The sequence below is a fragment of the Suricata suricatta genome, chromosome 8, assembly GCF_006229205.1.
Source record: "Suricata suricatta isolate VVHF042 chromosome 8, meerkat_22Aug2017_6uvM2_HiC, whole genome shotgun sequence".
NCBI classification, from domain to species: domain Eukaryota; kingdom Metazoa; phylum Chordata; class Mammalia; order Carnivora; family Herpestidae; genus Suricata; species Suricata suricatta.
The window spans coordinates 120,473,437-120,493,779 of NC_043707.1; positions in this window are offsets into that span (position 1 = coordinate 120,473,437).

The window sequence follows — 20,343 nt, forward strand, 5'->3', positions numbered from 1 at the left end:
TTCCCCTTTGTTCCCTGCATTGCTTGTCTGAGCCGGCTCTGAAGGAAGGACCAGAGGACCGGGGCTTCCGGTCTGGGCTCCACCCCGAAAGGACCGCCGAGGCATCCGAGCAAGCAGGAAGCCAGAAGCCTTGGTTACACGCCTCGGCAAGCTCAGGAGGCGAGGGCTGCCTCGGCACGTGCTGGGAGCTGTCCTGTCACCACCCCTGTAGACCACAGCTGGTGTGGGAAGACCGGGTCAGGCGTTCCCTGCCCCCACTGGGGTTTGTGGTCTGGCTGCACATGGTAGACGTCACTAGGGTAAAGTGGGCACTCAGGACGGAGTTGTGACTTCATCTGGCTTCAGAGCTCTCTCGAGGAGATAGCATGTAGGCTAAACCTCTAGAGATGAGAGGGTGAGAGGCATTCCTATAAAACAACAACAAAAACTGCACAAAGCCACAGGGTTGGGAAAGCACAAGGCGAGGTGCCCAGGGAGCGTGGGGTGTGACGAGAGGGCCTACGAAGCCAGTTTGGCAGATGGATCGGGTCGCCGTGCTTTCAATGCCAGGAGGAGGAATTTGGCCTTTGTCCTGCAAACATTGGAACACGGAGTATTTAAACAGGAGGGTGAGGTTGCAAAGCCAGGCGCTGCAAGGTGGGTCTCAGGAGTGTGGGAGTCCGACGCCCGGCCCCAGCAGTCCGGGGGGTGCAGTACGGTTGACCTTTGAGCGACGTGGTTTGAACTGTGCCGGTCCACGAGTGCCTGGGTTTTGATACAGGACTCTTCAGTGTTTCTCTTATTTCTGAACATTTTCTCTAGCTTGTTTATTGTGTGAATTCAGTATATAATACATAAAGTATGTGTTTGCTGATCGCCAGTCACAGTAGACTGTTAGTGGTCTGGGGAGCACCGAGTTACACGCAGACTCCTCACTGTAAGGGGATAGTGCCTCTGATCCCTGCATTAAGGGCCAGCCGTAACTGCAGGGGTGTGGGGCCTGGACAAAGGCAGTGGTGACAGGAGGGAACAGAAGAGGGTTCAGTAGGTGACCTGGGGAAAGGAGCTGTCAGAGGTGTTCGTGAAGCCTGAGAAATGGGGGGACGAAGTTGAGGGAGTTGGGTTTTGAAACCTGGAATTTCAGGGGCTGGAACCTCACTCAGACTCCCTAGAGCTTTTCCTCCATTCTTGGGGCCTCATGACGATGATGTCCCAGCCAGAATTCCCGCTGCCGTAGATCTTACACTGGTCTCCAGTAGGTGACGAGAATCCAACATTCCCTAATTGCTATAAAGAGGGGGACATTTCTTTGGGCTTTTTTTTCCCTCTCACAAGTTAAAATTTTTTAAAGCCCAGTTTTTCAGAATTCAACTTAATTTTACTATCCCTAACAGCAGCTCTTTCCAAATCCCCTTCCAAGCTGTCTTCCTGTTCATCCATATTCTAAACATAGTTTCGTCATGTTTGTATAATTTTACCGTCATTTAACTACATGAGCATTGGGAGGGACTCACTTAAATGTTGCAGGCACGTTAGTTCTAAGCAAACGAACTTATTAGCACGTGTAAAAGTGTAAAGGATGGAGATTCCATTTGCGCGTAGAAGGCAATGGCGGTCGTTTTCCCCCAACAATTTTAAATTCCTTGATGTTAAAAATCAAGAGAAAGATGGAAAGCCAGGCATGCACCAGAGCAAGCACTTCACACACCTGCTGCGTCTCGCTCTCTCACCGCCCCGGGGTCAGGACTCTTCGGTGCAGGTGCAGGCGAAGAGACGGCAGCGTGCTGTTCAGTCCCCGCAGTGTCTGGATGATGTTGGCAGGTGTGCCTTCTGTGTGCCACGCCCTGGGAGGAGTGTGGAAAGACGGAGAAGGCCCCTCTCGGGACATGTTGTATATAGACGGGGCTCACGACGGGGTCAGTACTGAGTGCCTTCCGTGGGCCAGACACCGGGCCCGTGTTCACTGGCAAAGCACTCTTGCCACCCCTTAGAGAAGGCCGACAGGGCCCACGATAACCGGGCTTGAGGGTAAAGTGCAGTGCTCGCCCTTCCTCCCTGGCTTCATGTACCTTGGCCCAAGGGGAGAAAGACCTTAGGAAGCTGAAAGAGGAAGGCCCTGAATTTGATACATTTGTCTGCCTGCATCTACTCAGAGCTAGGTACTTTTCTGTACCTAGTCCCATTTTAAAAGGTGAACACAAGAACTCAAGAAAAGTGCAGTGGTTTGCCCAGTGTAGCACAGCTGATGACAAAGCTAGGATTAATTTTTAGATTTCTCAGGTTCTCATCCTTGTAAAATTTTATCACTTGTGATATAATTACATGAAGATTTGAAGTTACAACATTAGAATTTGAATTTAGGTTCAAATCATGCAGGATTCTTCTAAGACCATCTGCTTTCCTAGAACAATTTCTAAGTTGCTGCAGGACAGGGCCACCAGCCTACAACTGTGAACCAATTTTAACGGTCCCATCGTTTGATCCAGGCCTGCAGGGTACCCGTTCATCCAAGCCCAGGTCAGCATCCCACATTCTAGATGCCAAGGAGGGAGGCGGAGGATGGCTCGTTGCAGCTTCTGCAGGGGGAGACGTGCCCTGATGCCCGCAAAAGTGCACTCCACAGGCGATTTCCCCAGAGGGGGAAGCAGCCGAATGCAAAGCTCCTGTACCTCGTCGGATGCTCAAAATCCGCACAGGCCTTTTGTTCATTCTTAATCTCTTGGCCCTCCCCGACCCCAGAAGAGTGGGGGACAAAAACATAACGAAAGAACTAATAGAAAACAACAAATGTGGTCGATTATAAATTAGATCAATTCCTTCATTCCAGGTGAACCCTACCAAACATTTAAAGAAGAGTTCAGCTATTCTCAAGCTATTGTGAAAAATACAAGAGGAAGGGACACTTCCAAATTCACTTTATATGACCCTGGTACCAAAACCAGATAGAGACGCCACAAAAAGGAACTACAGGCCAATGTCTCATGAATATTGATGCAAAAATGTTAGCATCAGGTCATGATCTCACAGTTCGTGGGTTTGAGCCCCGCATCGGGCTCTGTGCTGACAGCTCAGAGCCTGGAGCCTGCTTTGGATTCTGTGTTTCCCTCTCTCTCTCTCCACTGCTTGCTCGCTTGCTCTCAAAAATAAACATTAAAAAAATTTTTTTTTTGTCTTTATTTTATTTTGATAGAGACATAGAATGGCTGGGGGAGGGGCAGAGAGAGAGAGGAGAAACAGAATCCGAAACAGGTTCCAGGCTCTGAGCTGTCAGCACAGAGCCTGACTTGGGACTTGAACCCACGGACTGTGGGATCATGACCTGAGCCGAAGTCAGACGCTCAACCAACGGAGCCACCCAGGCGCCCCTAAAAAAAATTTTTTTAAGAAATAAAACGCATCCAAATTGGTAAGGAAGGAGTAAAATATTTACAGATGACCTGTTACAATCTAGAGACTACCCTAAAGACTGCACCAAAGAGCTAAAAGAGCCAAGAAGTGAATTCAGTAAAGTCACAGGATACAAAATTGATGTACAGAAATATATTGGATTTCCATACACTAATATTGAAGCAGCAGAAAATGAAATTAAAACAATCCCATTTATGGGGTGCCTGGGGGGCTCAGTTAAGCCTCCGACTTCGGCTCAGGTCATGATCTCACGTTCCTGGGTTTGAGCCCTGTGTCGGGCTCTGTGCTGACAGCTCAGAGCCTGGAGCCTGCTTCTAAGTCTGTTTCCCTCTCTGCCCCTCCCCACTAATGCTCTGTCTCACTGTCTCAAAAAAAAAAAAAAATTTTTTTAATCCCATTTATATTTACACCAAAAATTAGACACATTGCTCAATCAAATAGAATGGAAAACCCAGAAATAAACCCACAATTTTATGGTCAGCTAACAAAGGAGGTGTAAATGAGTATACAGTGGGAACAAGTCTTTTCAGCAAATAGTATTGGGAAAACTGAACAGTCACAGTTAAAGTTCTAGACCACTTTCCTATGCTATATATAAATATATAAACTCAAAATGGATGAAAGACCTAAATGTGAGACCTAAAACCATAAAAATCCTTGAAAAGAGCACAGGCAGTAGTAATCCGACATTAGCCATAGCAACATTTTTCTAAATGTCTCCTCAGACATGGGAAATGAAAGCAAAATAAACTACTGAGGCTACATATAAAGTTTCCATACAGCAAAGGAAACAATTGACAAAAGGTAACCTACAGAATGCAACAATATATTTGAAATTATCCAATAAAGGGTTAGTATCCAAAATCTATAAAAACTGATACAACTCGGGACACCTGGGTGGCACAGTCAGTTAAGCATCGGCTTTGACTCAGGTCATGATCTCACAGTTTGTGGGTTCGAGCCCCTCATCAGGCTCTGTGCTGACAGCTAGCTCAGAGCCTAGGGCCTGCTTCAGATTCTGTATCTCCCTCTCTCTCTCTGACCCTCCCCTGCTCACGCTGTCTCTGTCTCTCAAAAATAAAAAAAAACATTTTAAAAGTTAAAAAAAAAAATACAACTCAATACCCCAAAACTAAATAATTCAATTAAAAATGAGCAGGAAACATGAACAGACATATCTCCAAAGAAGACCTCCATATGGTCTATAGACACATGAAAGGATGCTCAAGATCACTCATCATCAGGGAAACACAAATCAAAACTACAATGACCTATCACCTCAAACCTGCCAGAATGGCTAAATTCAGAAACACAAGAAACAAGCGTTGGCGAGGATGTGGAGAAAAAGGAACTTTGTGCACTGTTGGTGAGGATACAAATTGGTGCAGCCACCGTGGAAAACAGTATGCAAGTTCCTCAAAAAATTAAAACTACCCTATGATCCAATCATCACACTACTGGATACATGCACCCCTATGTTTATTGCAGCATTATTTACAGTAGCCAAGCTATGGAAGCAGCTCAAGTATCCATCGGTAGATGAATGGGTAAAGACGTGGTGCGCACACGTGCACGCACGCACGCACACACACATATTCGACCACAAAAAATGAAATTTTTCCATTTTCAACGAAGTGGATGGAGCTAGAGAGTATAATGCTAAGCAAAGTCAGTCAGAAAAAGACAAATATATTATCTCACTCATAGGTGGAATTTAAAAAAATAAAGGAAAAGGGAGACAAACCAAGAAACAGACTCTTACCTATAGAAAACAAACGGATGTTTACCAGAGCGGAGGTGGGTGGAGAAGAGATGAGAGAAGTAGGGGATGGGGATTAAGGAGTACACATCACGATGAAAAATAAAATGATTTTTTAAGTTTTTAATTTAATTTTTTTTTTTTGAGAGAGAGAGAGAGAGAGAGAGACAGAGTACGAGTGAGGGAGAAGCAGAGGGAGACACAGGATCCAAACCAGGTTCCAGGCTCTGAGCTGTCAGCACAGAGCCTGACACGGGGTTTGAACTCAAGAATGGCAAGATCGTGACCTGAGCCAAAGTCAGACGCTTAACCAACTGAGCCACCCAGGTGCCCCCCAAATAAAATGATTTTCAAACAAAACAACCCCCCTTACTGGAAAAAAATTAAAAATAACTACTTCAGATATCAGTGATTAAATAACACAAAGAAATTGCTTCTCTAAGAAGATGTAAAAATCCTTCATATAGATGTACCCAACAAAGCATCACATACATGGGGTAGAAAGTCCCTAGAGCTGCAAGGAGAAAGAGACAGATCCACTATCACAGTTGCAGACTTCAATGTCCCTCTCAGTGACAGATTCAGCAGGTGGAAAACCAGTAGGGACATAGTCGAACTGAAGAGTATCATCAACGAATTAAATCTAATGGACAAAATCCTTCACCTAAAAATAGAGAATACACATTCTTCCCAAGCTTACATCTAACATTCACCATAATAGACCACATTCTGGGCCATAAAACACACCTTAAAAAATTTGAAAGAGGGGCATCTGGGTGTCTCGGCAATTAAGTGTTGAACTCGATTTCAGCTCAGGTCATGATCTTATGGTTCATGAGTTTGGGCCCCATGTCAGACCCTGCACTGACAGCACAGGACAGAGCCTGCTTGGGGTCCTCTCTCTTCACCCCTACAAAATGTCTTTTTTTTTTTTGCATTTTTTTAAATGAAAAGGATGATACCACTTTAAATATGTTCTCAGACCACAGTGGAATTAAACTAGAAATAAATTGCGTTTTTTTTTTTAATTAAAAGAATGGTATCATGTTAAATGTGTTCTCAGACCACAATGGAATGAAATTAGAAATCAGTAACAGAAAAATAGCTAGGAAGTCCCCGCAAATACTTGGAGACTAAACAACACAGTTCTGAATAATGCATGAGTCAAAGAAGTCTCAAGAGAAATATTTTGAACCAAATGAAAATAAAACTTAAAATGTGCGAGATGCAGCAAAAGCAGTCCTTAGAGGAAAATTTATAGTGTTAAATGCACCTACTAGAGAAGAGAGGTGCCTGGCTGGCTCAGTTGGTGAGGCATATATGACTTGATCTCAGGGTCATGGGTTCAAGCCCCACATTGGGCATGGAGCCTACTGGAAAAGAGAGAGAAAAGAAAAGGTCTATAAAGAAGATTTAAAATTAATAATCCAAGCTTCTGCCTTATGAAACTAGAAAAAGAACAAAGTAATTCCAAAGTAAGCAGAAGGAAATAAGTAGTAAAATCAGAGCAGAAATAAATGAAATTAAAAACAAAATCAGTAGAGAAAAAAAATCAAATGATTTTTTTAAATTAATAACCTTTTAGACAGGCTACCCAATAAAAGACACAAACTATTAATATCAGAAATGAAAAAAAGCCATCACTACAATCCTGGGACGTTAAAAGGACAATAAAGAACATCATGAACAACTATCCCCACAAATCTGAGAATCTAGATGAAATGGAACAATTTCTTGAAAAACAATTTACCAACACTGACATAGAAATAATCTGAATAGGCCTATAACAAAGAAATTGAATCAATTATTAATAGTCTTCCAAAACAGAAAGCACCATACCCAGACGGTTCACTGGGGGATTCTATCAAACACTTAAGAAAGAAGGGCACCTGGGTGGCTCAGTCAGTTAAGCCTCCGACTTCGGCTCAGGTCATGATCTCATTCACATTCATGGGTTCGAGCCCAGAGCTTGCTTCAGATTCTGTGTCTCCCTCTCTCTCTCTGCCCCTCCCCTTCTCATGCTCTGTGTCTCTCTGTATCAAAAATAAACAAAACATTATAAAAGAAGAAGGAAAGAAAGAAAGAAATGCCAATTTTCAGTCTCTTCTAGAAATGAGATGCTCAGGAAATGCTTCCTAACTCATTTTCTGAGACCAAATTACCCCAATACCAAAACAAGGCAAAGACATTGCAAGAAAGAAAAACTGCAGACCAATATTCATGAACATAGATACAAAAATCCTCAACGGGGGCGCCTGGGTGGCTCAGTCAGTTAAGCGTCCGGCTTCGGCTCAGGTCACGATCTCACGGTGGTGGGTTCGAGCGTCGGGCTCTGTGCTGACAGCTCAGAGCCTGGAGCCTGTTTCAGATTCTGTGTCTCCCTCTCTCTCTCTGTCCCTCCCCTGCTCATGCTGTCTCTCTCTGCCTCTCAAAAATAAATAAAAAGCATTAAAAAAACTAAAAATAATAAATAATCCTCAACAAAATAGTAGCAAATAGAATCCAATATTCTATTAAAAGAATTATATACCACAGCTATTCCATGTATGCAAAGCTATTTAATATTCAAAATTCAATTAAAATAATCCATCACATGACAGGCTAAAGAAGAAAACTGATATGAGCATACCAATAGGTGCAGAGAGAGCATTTAATTTAATATTCATGACAAAAACTCACAGACAACTAGGAATAGAAGAGTACAGGGCACCTGGGTGGCTCAGTCAGTTAAGCGTCCAACTCTTCGTTTCAGCTCAGGTCATGATCTCGCATTTCATGCGTTCAAGCCCCTCATCTCATGAGTTTGAGCCCCACATCAGGCTCTGTGCTGACAGTGCAGAGCCTGCTTGGCATTCTCTCTCTCCCTCTCTCTTCCTGCCCTTTCCCTTCTTGTGCTCTCTCTCATTCTCTCTCAAAAAAAAAAAAAAAAAAAAGAGTAGACAAGTTCCTCCTCAACTTGATAAATCTACAAAAAGACCTACAGCTAACATCTTACTCAATGGTGAGAAGCTAGATGCTTTCCCTCAAGATCAGCAACAAGGCAAGGATATCCCCTCACCACTCCTACTCAACATCATGCGGGAAGTCCTAAGTAATAGAAGGCACAGATTGAGAAGGGAGAAATAAAACTGTCTTCATTCACAAATGATATGATCTTTGTAAAAAGTCCTAAAGAATTAGGGGCGCCTGGGTGGCTCAATTGGTTAAGCAGCCGACTTTGGCTCAGGTCATGATCTCGCAGTTCGTGGGTTGAGGTCCCATGTCAGGCTCTGTGCTGACAGCTCAGAGCCTGGAGCCCGCTTCTGATTCTGTGTCTCCCTCTCTCTCTGAATGTCCCCCGCTCATGCTCTATGTCTCTCTCAAAAATAAACGTTAAAAAAATTTTTTTTAATTCACAGAAAAACTCCTGCCACTAAATCAAGCTGTCTCTAGGATACAAGATTAATATATAAAAGTCAATTGCAATGAACAATTTAAATTAAAAAGAAAACCCTTACATTAGGACCCCCCCATGGAATACTAATGTATATAAATCTAACTGAATATGTATAAGATATCCAGTGGAAGAAGTCAAAGATCTAAATAAATGGAGAGATATTCCATGTTCATGGATAGAAGGACTCAATATTATTAAGGTGTCAGTTCTTTTAAAGTTAGCCATAGATTCAGCACAAACCAAATCAAGCTCCCAGCAAATTATTTTGTGGATATCAACAAACTGATTTTTAAAATTATATGGAAAGGTGTGGGGGGGGGGAGGACAAGAATAGCCAATACAATATTGAGGGAGAAGAACAAAGTCAGAGGACTGATTCTAACCAACTTCAAGGCTGACAATAAGCATAGTGATCAAGATAGGGTTGTGCTGGCTAAAAAATAAAAAAAAAAGGCAAAAACATAAAATAGATCAGTGGAACAGAATAGAGAGCCTAGAAATAGACCCACACAAATATAGTCAACTGATATTTGGCAAAGGAGCAAAGACAATTCAATACAGAAAGAATGCCCTTGTCAACAGATGGTGCTGGAACAAATGTGTATCCACATGAACAAAAATGAATCTGGACACAGATCTTATACTTTTCACAAAAAAATTAACTCAAAATGGATTACAAACCTGAACATTGAACACAAAGCTGCTACAAAGATAGGAATAAAGTCTAGGTGATCGTGCATTTGGCTATGACTTTTTGTTTTAAGTAATCTCTATACCCAACATGGGGCTCAAACATACAGCTCTGAGATTGAGTCACATGCTCCACCCACTGAGCCCACCAGGCACCCCTTGGCAATAACTTTTTAGATATAACACTAATAGCATAACTCACGAAAAAACTTTGGCCAACTGGCCTTTATTAATAGTAAAATTTTAAAACTTCTGTGTGAAAGGCAGAGAAAAACTTCTCTGCTAAGAGAGTAAAAAGACAAGTGACAAACCCGAAGAAAATATTTGCAAAATACACACACATCCAACACAGGACTTGTATCCAAAACAGATAACTCTTAAAACAGTAAGAAAACAAACACCCAATTAAAAAATAAGCAGAAGATCTGAACAGACACTTCACCAAAGAAGATACACAGATGGCAAAGCAGCCAATGACGGGATGTTCAACCTCATGTGTCACCAGGGAAATGCAAAGTAAAACAAGACTGAGATACCAATACAAGCCTATCAGAATGGCCCAGATCCAAAACACTGACAACACCAAATGCTGACAGAGATGCGGAACAGCAGGAACTCACTGCTGCAGGGAAGCCACTTCCCCACAAACCTAAATGTGCTCATGATTACCAACCAGCGACCAAGCACCTCGTGTTGGTATTTACTCAAATGAGTCGAAAACTTGGGTCTACACAAAAACCAGCACATGAATGGTTATAGCAGCTCTATTCATAATTGTCAAAACTGGAAGACATCAAGATGCCCTTCAGGGGTGGGAAACAGGTAAGTTGTGGCCCCACCGTACAATGGGAAATGAGCTGTGCTGCCCACCACTGGTGCCTAGCCATGTTCGCACCATCTGTGGCACAGAGGGGAATCATTGTAACAAACATTTAATAGCTCTCAGATTCCAAAAAATGGACTCATGGCTCATTTGTGGGGGTGAGGGGACAGGGCGTTTATAGTTTTGTGGTCTCCTTGTAGAAAATGTGCTGACCCCCATACTAAATGGTAAATTTAACCAGAGCCTATACACGACAATGAGGAAAAGGGGAAAGAAAACTATTTAAAATATGTAAGTGGACACATGATGTATCTAACAAGTAAATGCAGGTATAAATACGGTATAGTCTTATTATAACCAGTCAGAAGACCTTGGCTGACCTTATCCTTCCTTTATGGGTGAATTTTAATGACCTAAATAATACCTCACTGAAGCTGATATTTTAAAAGGTGGCTCTGCAAGCCACTTGTCATCGAGCTATAGGACGATCATCACGTTCCAAGTGTAACCAAACCCAAGCTCATTTGCCTGACGCACAATAGAGCCAGTCATTGAGACCTCGAATGTGCGGCAGAGAAAGGGTTTATTGGAGAGGCAGCTCAAGGAAGAGACGGAGGGCAAGGCTCAAGTCTGCCTCCCTGGAGGAGGAGAGGGCATTTAAGGGCCAGCAGAAGGGTCTGGGTGAAGGTTGCACTTACGCTTATCAGTCCTGTTGGCTACGGTTTCAGTCCCCACTGTCTTGATCATCCCTCACTCTGGTGGGAATTGGGACAATGGTCACTTTAGTTACTGCCACCTGGAACAGGGTTAGATCAGGGATGGAAACTTTATGTATTTTTTTAAATTTTTTTCTGTTTTTTATTTGAGAGACAGAGAGACAGCACAAGCAGGGGAGGGTCAGAGAGAGGAGGAGACACAGAATCTGAAACAGGCTCCAGGCTCTGAGCTAGCCATCAGCACAGAGCCCAACGCGGGGCCCGAACCCACGAACCTTGAGATCATGACCTGAGCGGAAGCTGGATGTTCAACCGACTGAGCCACCCAGGCGCCCCAGACTTTATGTATTTAGAAATATCCTTTGATTTCTTGGGACCAGCTCCCAGAAATAGTAGTTTCAGTTCCGTCACTAGTCCAAGCAGGATCCTTTTTGATGTTCTTGACAGGGTGCCGGGAACCTGTGGATTCTTGTGGAACCGGCTCAGTGTGGTGGTGAATCCACTTAATTCCCTTTAAGGTCACTGAAGAACGATGCTCAGCAGCACCTCCTACGAGGTCGCGTCCAGTGAGGCTGGATTGGAGCTCTAAGGGCCCACTCTCCCAGGTCTCCAGTGGCGCGTCTCCAGCACGGTCAGGCAGTGTACGGGCACGTCTTGGGGTACGTCAACCTGCCAGAAGCAAACTTGGAGTATTTCCCAGTGATTAAATGTACCTGACAGGATCGGATTTCTTTTTTTTAATTTTTTTTTAGTTTATTTTTGAGAAGGAGAGAAACAGAGCACGAGTGGGGGAGGGGCAGAGAGAGAGGGAGACACAGAATCTGAAGCAGGCTCCAGGCTTCGAGCTGTCAGCACAGAGCCCAATGTGGGGCTCGAACCCACGAACCGTGAGATCACGACCTGAGCCAACATTGGCTGCTTAACCGACTGAGCCACCCAGGCGCCCCTCAGTCTGATTTCCTAATGTGAGCTCCATCAGGAACTCCTAAGTCATGAGAAGAATATAAAAAGTGCCCTCCACATATTTCACAGCCGGCCTACCCCGTGCCATCTTCCAGAGCCCGTTCTTACCCAAAGCAGGGCAAGGGCAAGCCTCTTTCCCAAGTTGGTCTCTTGGCAAATTTTTACCAAAGTTTTTACTTTAATTTAATTTTTTTAAAGTTTAGAGACAGAAACAGCATGAGTGGGGGAGGGGCAGAGAGAGAGGGAGACAGAGAAGCCCAAGCCAGTTCCATGCTGTCAGCCCAGAGCCTGACCTGGGCCTTGAACTCACAAAACCATAAGAAACCTGAGCTGAAACCAAGAGTCAGACACGGGACAGGCTGAGCCACCCAGGCCCCTTATCAAAGATTCAAGTACAAGGTTCATTTTTCCAGGAAGCATGTGATTTCCATTGAATTCCCAAGGCATTGGACGCTGAGTGTGACTTCCACCACAAACGCCACCCTCTTGTCACTCTGAATTGTTAGTGGCAATCCAGATGTAGGAATTATTTCATTTAAAAGTGTTCTGACAGCTTCTGAGGCCTTCTCTGAATGCATAGAAAAGCTTCAACCCAACCTGTAAAGGTGCTACAGGGACAGACAAACACCAAAGATGGCCAGCTGTTTTTGGCGTCACGGTAAAGTGTACCCGCCAGTCCCGCCCCGCCCCAGGTTCGGTGCCTCTAGGTTGTTCTAGATGTCAGACCTGGGGCGTCTTCAGACGTAGGGAGGGCAGTAGCAATTGGATAGATTTCCCCGGTTCGCAATGTAAAAGTCTCTGGTGAGCGGAGTGGCCCGCCGAGCACCAGGCATGAAGACGGTCCCGGCGTGGGCCGTGTGACCTCAAGTCGCCCAGTCTGCAGGCCTTCAGGAAAAAGGGCAGTTTCAGCTCTCAGTGATGCCAAGTCAGGAGAACAGAAGACGGGAAACCTTAGTTTGCAGAGTCAGAGCCAGATGTTGGAGGAAACCAGAATTCAGAGTCCAGCCCCGCTTTACGGACAAACACCACACACCGCTGATCTAACGTCTACAAAGGTGTGTTACTGAAGCATGATTTCTCTAACGTCGCCCTCATTTCCAAAGAGAGGCAAATTAGGACTAATTGATTTTGTCCAGCTTTAACAAAGTTGGCCTAATTATTTACCTAAGGGCAGCGAGAATGGGACTGGCCATGAGGGGGGTTTTGTCTTTTGTTTTGTTTCAAACTGCTTTGCTGGAACTTTTCTGAATTTCAGAACTTTTTTTAATGTTTTATTTATTTTTGAGAAGGAGAGGGACAGCATGAGCAGGGGAGGGTCAGAGAGAGCGGGAGACACAGAATCCAAAGACAGGCTCCAGGCTCTGAGCTAGCTGTCAGCACAGAGCCTGACACGGGGCTCGAACCCATGAACTGTGAGATCATGACCTGAGCTGAAGCCAGCGCCCCAAGTTTCAGAACTTTCAACAGCTTATCAAGGCTGAGCAGCCAAGCCAAATACTTGCCATCAGATTCTGCCTGCCATGCCTATAGTGTCAGGTAAATTCTTCTCTTCTCAAGGTCCCCACAGTATCCTGGGGTCCCTGTACCCGCCAAAAAATGACCTTCTTTACTCGCCTCATAAGGTTACTGGGAACCCTGTAAGGAAGCAACCAGGCCATTTCTTCCAAAGGGTTCAGTGGGTGCATAAAGTCAACCTTAGTTCCTGAAAGCTGTCACATGTGGGTCTATGCATGTCTCTCTCAAATACGACACTGCAGCCAAAGTCTGGGTAATCTAACGTTTCCAGCTGTGCTGGTCAGAAGGAGAACAGATTCTCACTGAGCTTATGTAGGTACATACGTTGCCATGAGAATAAAAGAGTAATCACTGAGAGTTTCCGAATTGTGGAGCGATGGGGTAGGGAGAAAGAAAGATAAACATTTTGTATTTGTTTACAAGGAATATTCTAACAAATTTCTGTAAGTCACAGCTAGGTTAAGACAAAAAAAATTTTTTTCTTAAATCTGAAAGAGCAAACATTAGAGAACCAGCAATGTTTCAAACAGGAATCATAAAAATAATACAATCAACACGTTTATAAAATTACTTTTGGGATGTCATCTTCCAGAAGTTTGGGAGTTTTTTATTCCTTTGGGTCTTTTTCCCCCAATTCGTAAATTCTCTTTAGGACGTCCCAGGACGTCCTAGCTCGGTAGTCCTTTTACACAGTGTACCAGTTTGAAGGTGGTAAACCTTTGAGCCTTTTTTTTTTTAAGTATTTTAAAATTTATTTGAGAAAGAGTGAGGGAAGAGCAGAGAGAGAGAGAGAGAGGGAGGGAGAGAGAGAGAGAGAGAGAGAGAGAGAGAGGGGGAGGGAGAGAATCCCAAACAGGCTCCGCACTGAGATAAACCCTGGAGATCATAACCTGAACTGAAATCAAGAGTCAGGGGCTTAACTGACTGAGCCACCCAGGCACCCCAACCTTTCGGCTTTTCAAGAGATAACCCCTTGGTCATTTAGTAAACCAATGCCCTTTTTTTTTTTTTTTTTTTGAGAGACAGAGAGAGACGGCACGAGCAGGGGAAGGTCAGAGAGAGAGGGAGGTACCGAATCTGAAGCAGGATCCGGGCTCCAAGCCATCAGCACAGAGCCCGACATGGGGCTCGAACCCATGAACCGTGAGACGACCTGAGCCAAAGCCGGATGCTCAGCCAAGTGAGCTACCCAGGCGCCCCCGCCCCCCTCAATGCCTTTACAACAGCAGCAGCCTGGAATGTGCGTCACTCTTTGGCAAATTTGCAGAAGTTGATAAAAAAATCGAAATCCTCAGCATCTTGTTTGGCTGCTTCCTCTCTCCATGCCCACCTTGCTTGTTCCTCCGTTAGACAAATCGGAGGCTCCAGCTGCCTGGTAGTCACTGGCGAGCTATCTCACCACTGGGTCTGTTTCCAGAGCCCAGGGTAAAAATCATGAGGAATCTGAGCCGCATATGGGGGTGGCCGCAGATGGACATACTGCCAAGCACAGCCAGGGTACCTGCCCCACAGCCGGCGGGGAACTGGAGCCACTGGTCCCCCAGGAACCTCCTTTAACCTTTCTGATATAATGTTTTACCAGAAACCACTTCAAGGGGGCGCCTGGGGGGCTCAGTCTGTTGAACATCTGCCTTCCACTCAGGTCATGATCTTGCAGTTCGTGGGTTCAAGCCCCGCATCGGGCTCTGAGCTGACAGCGAGGAACCTGCTTCTGATTCTGTCTCCCTCTCTACTCCTGCGGCCCTGGTTCTCTGCCTTCCAGCTCTTCCTGCAGTGGTCACAGGGTCCGCCAGTAAGTGCTCAGGCTGCTCACCCCTAGTAGAACAATGGAAAGACCAAGTCAAATCTGGACTGCCAGGCACGCTCCCTTTTTGAATTCTCAGACGCTGGGGCGCCTAGGTGGCTGAGTCGGTTACGCATCCCACTCTTGGTTTTGGCTCAGGTCATGATCTCACACTTCACGAGATCAAGCCCCACATCAGCTTCCTCGCTGACAAGTGCAGAGCCTGCTGGGGAAGATTCTGTGCCTCCCTCTTTCTCTCTGCCCCTCCCTCACTCGCCATCTCTCTCAAAGAAATAAACTGAATTTTAAGAGCTCTTAGAGGCTGTTTGTCTTTGTTTTTGAGTAAATTCTATACCCAAGATGGGGCTTGAACTCATGACCCCGAGACCCAGAGTCCTATGCTCTTCCTACTGAGCCAGCCACGCGCCCCAAAACCGTCTGCCTCTATTGGAGCGTCCTGCGGCCGGACTGAACCAGAATCCTGGAGGTCTCTCAGGGAGGCCCCACACTACCCCAGCCGCAGTGCTCTGCTGCCCCGTAATGTAACAAGGCTTCATGCTGATTACCCATCTCATCAAATTCATCTATTCCACAAATACTTTGATCCCAAATACCAGGGGAGCAGCTTCCAAAGAAAAATCTCCAGAAGAACTAACTTTTGAAAGAATTACAGTCAAACACGCCGCACGGAGTGATGCTGCACACGGCCCGCAGCGCTGGGCTCTTTCCCAAGCCTGGATCTCCCGAAACAAGGACACATGGGTCTCTTCACATCGGAATTCTGTTTTTGTCATCTGAATATTTTTGGCTTCCCCCGAAGAGTGCTAATGCCAAACCTGCTTTAACAAGTTCACGAGCAAAAACAGCATGGTGAAGCGAGTTCACAGCGAGCTTAAGCAGGTTTTCAGCTTACACCTCTTGGATGGCAGAAAGGTCTTTAAGTGAACACTCCATCGATGCTCGATGCTCAGGCCCCTCCTGGAAGCCTTTGTTTCCCGTCTTTCACTCTTGCTAACAAAGTCTCCTCCAATATACAAAAGGAACATGCATTTGTCGTTATTTCGGGAATCTTCTTTGGCGTTTGGGATTTTGATCAAACAACCCCCTTCCTCGGTTATCCCTGTCCCGTTATTCTTATTCCGCTTGAATGCGGTCTTCCCACTGGTTCCGGAGGTTATCAGAGAGCTGGATTTGTCAAGAGTCCTCTCCATGAATCTCCTTAAAGCTAAGACACTCTTGCAAGAGCATCAGATCCAAACAACAACTGTAAATGACAGGGGATTCCAAACCGACCAGCAGCTAAACAGTTGGTTAGAGTTCATTACAATGCGGTTGACAAGGAAATTTGGGTACTTTCGTGACACACAACACTTCACTCATTACAAGTGGGGACATTAAGCCAGGACATATCAAAACCTTAGGAATTTCTGGAACAGTGAGACCATTCCCCCGTGCAGTATCATCTCGGAGGTACTATGCATCACTTATTTGATGATGTTTCCCATATAATTTGACAAACCAAATAAGCCTAGTTAGTAAAGAAAACAAAACACTTCATTTAGAAGTTGAACTTTAGGAAGGTGGTCAGAAATATCAGAACATGTTAAAGCACAGGCCTAAGTAGGATTACAGATCATTACAAAACTTAATAATCTTAATTATCTATTTAGCTAATGTGACATTAAGAGATTCTAAAGGCAAATACAGAGAGTTTTATAGTTGTTGGCAAAACAACTCTTTTAATATTGAGAAGATTAATTTTAATTAATCAAAGACCCTAACGCAAAACATTGAAAACTTTGTTTTTCTAGGAAGATTTCATTAAAGATTAAAAAAAAAACTCTTTGTTTACAATTTTTTTTAATGTTTTTTTAATTTATTTTTGAGAGACAGAGAGAGACAGTGTGAGCTGGGGAGGGTCAGAGAGAGAGGGAGACACAGAATCTGAAGCAAGCTCTAGGCTCTGAGCTAGGTATCAGCACAGAGCCCGACACGGGGCTCGAACCCACCAACCATGAGATCATGACCTGAGCCAAAGCCGGATGCTCAACCGACTGAGCCACCCAGGTGCCCCAAGGCCCCATCCTTTAAACCAATAACTAAGAAAAATATCACTTTTTAAGAAGATTTTAAGTAATCTCTACACCCAATGTGAGGCTCGAACTCATGACCCTGAGATCAAGAGTCTCACACCCCACTGACTGAGCCAGCCAGGTGCCCCGAAAACTATCATTTTAACACCGGAAAAAAAACCCCAAAAAACAAGTTCCAGTCTTATACCCATGTGCTTCTGATAGTAAACCTCACCTGTTCCAACAAGATGAAAGTTTTTTTAATTTGTTTGTTTCAAAGTAAACTCTAAGTAAAGTGGGGCTCAAACTCATGACCCTGAGATCAAGAGTCACATGCTCCACCAACTGAGCCAGCCAGGCGCCCCAACAATAAGATGAACCTTTAAAAATGCATGCATTCCCTCCCTTCCCTCCCCTATCCCCCGCGCCGTGCTGATGGACACTAACTGTGGCTAGAGCCCTGTGTGGATCTGAGCTGCAGGTGCTGGGACACACTGACCAGAATCCCCGCCAGGAACGAAGGGCTTTCAGCTGGAGGAACGTGGCCAGCAATCCTCAGCAGTCAGACGCCATCAGGGATGGCCTTGACTGAAGACAGCTGCCTTGCCAAGGTCATGTCCTCTTCCCAGGTGGTGACATCCAATGACTATCCCATAGGAGGGTATAAAAGTTCAGCCCTTGCCCCAGTTTAAGATGGTTCTGAACCGTAATTCAACGTTTGGATCCAGCTTCCAAGAATCAGCTGAGGCTTCTGCTGGTGTACCAGCAGCCCAACATCTGCCTGGTGCTGCTCTCTTCCTCACCCTTCCCTTCCCTGGGGGCTCATCACCCTTGAAGAAGCTTTACAGACTCCAGAACCTTGCTCAGTCCTCACTACCAACAACATTCTTCTCCGAAGACGCCCTTCTCACGAACCTCCCACCACTGTGCTTTTGACATTCAGATTTAAGAGGGCAACTCTTGAAAATTACTGATCTCACTTTCCCTTTTCTTCTTCTTTTTTTTAATATTATTTTTGAGAGAGAGAGAGAGAGAGAGCAAGGGTGTGTGCAGGGGGAGGGCAGAGAGAGAGGGAGACAGATAATCCGAATCAGACTCCAGGCTCTGAGCCATCAGCACAGAGCCTGACGCGGGGCTCAAACTCATGAACCATGAGAGCATGCCCTGAGCCGAAGTCAGATGCTTAACCGACTGAGCCACCCAGGTGCCCCAAGTTGTTTCCCTTATTATTTCCAGTAGTCATGGTTACATCTATTCCTATCTCTAACAAACCTTAGTTTCTAGTGAAAAGCAGTAATTGTGAACTGTTTGTTGTTCTAGTAGGTTTTCTGTAACAGGAGCAAGCAGCAGATAAACCTATGGTTAGTAATTATTTACATTGGTTTATTTGTTCCCAATAATCCTGGTTAGATTACCCATAAAACTAGGAGGCATCAGACAAAGTTGTAAGGTTCTTTTCCCCTTTTCCTAACAAATCCGGCAACATAGTTAACCTGAATCTGCCTGACTTGCAGTAAACACGGCAGAACAGAAGTTCTGCATTTAATGCTAACTCTTAGAATGTTTATTTTAAACCAACAACCTTAAATTAGCTTTAATATCAAATATTTTCCCAGAGCATGTGAACTTGAGTCTTAGCATGCCGAATTCTTACAAGCACTTGCCTGTTTTGTTTTGTTTTTTTAGCTTTATTTACTTATTTTGAGAGGGAGGGAGGGAGAGCATGCGAGAGCGAGTGAACGCACAGGAAGGGGCAGAGAGAGAGGGAGAGAGAATCCTAAGTAGGCTCCGCGCTGTCAGCACAGAGCCCAACACAGGGCTTAAAGCCAATAACTGCAAAATCATGACCTGAGCCAAAATCAGGAGTCAGATGCTTAACTGACTGAGCCACCCAGGTGCCCCTAACAAGCACCTGCCTTTAAGCCAACTAAATAGAGTTCCTTTGCAAATTAATTTTAGCAACACCCTCCAGAGGTTGAGGTAGCCCACATTTACAGCATACATGGACACAAATACAAATATACAACAAGATGCAAATAAAAATTTAAGGGCCAAATTTTCCTTTTGGTTTTAAAAGTTTATTCATTTATTATTTCTGAGAGAGAGCACACGCCAGGGAGGGGTAGAAAAAGAGGGAGACACAGAATCCAAAGCAGAATCCAGGCTCTGAGCTGTCAGCACAGAGCCCAACACAAGGTTCAAGCTGACAAACCGTGGGATCAGGACCTGAGCCGAAGCCGGACGCTCAACCGACCGAGCCACCCAAGTGCCCCTAAAGGCCAAAATTTCCCATATCGTAATTTATGAATCCAGTCATCGGTCATTTTCCTCCAGAGCCTGATGAACACTGTGGCCAAGCAGTGCTGCCAAAGGAGATGGCCCCGTGATGGCGAACACAGCCCAGAGGGCTGCATTCGGGAATCCAGCTTCATCTCCCACTTTCCAATGAGCGCAGCCGGTTTTAACCAAAGATACCAACAGCCGCAGCAACAGACAAACCAAACGAAGCCCAGGATGTCTCTGGGAACACTGGCTTCTCCCCAGAAGTCGGGGCCTCACCAACTGAACCCCACAGCCTCCAGTCAGTAGTTTCTTAAGCAAAGGAGGTGAAGAGAACTAAAACCCCCTTAATTACAGGCAACCAAAGGAGGAAGAAGTCTCAGAGCCAAAGCAAAGGGGAGGAGGAAATAAGTTCAGGGGCCACCACGCAAGACGGGCTCACCAGGTGTCGCCGTCTATCCGCACCAAAACCACAGACTGGGTCCCCAGGCGCTGCAGGGCAGTGGCCCCCGGTCAGGGCGGAGCTCTGGGGACGGGCCCAGGACAGAGCCAGGCGGCGGCAGCGTGGACTGCCGCTGCACCCACCGTTGGCTCTCCTCCTGGCAGCCTCCCTGAAGGAGGCGCAGGGCTATCTGAGGGCAGGTGGGAAAGCTCAGGGCAAAAAGTTGCACCTGCGCTCACGTGGCCCGTGAACCCAGCGGTGACTGGTTTCTCACGTGCGTGGGGCGTCCTGTCCGTCTCCGTGGGAGCTGGGGGACATTTATTTTGAGAGGGGTGGGGCAGGGGAAAGGCAGAATCCGAAGCAGGCTCTGTGCTGATGCGGGGCTCCAACTCGTGAACTATCAGATCATGACCTGAACTGAGATCAAGAGGCGGACGCTTAACCAAGAAGCTACCCAGGTGCCCCTAAACTGGAGTT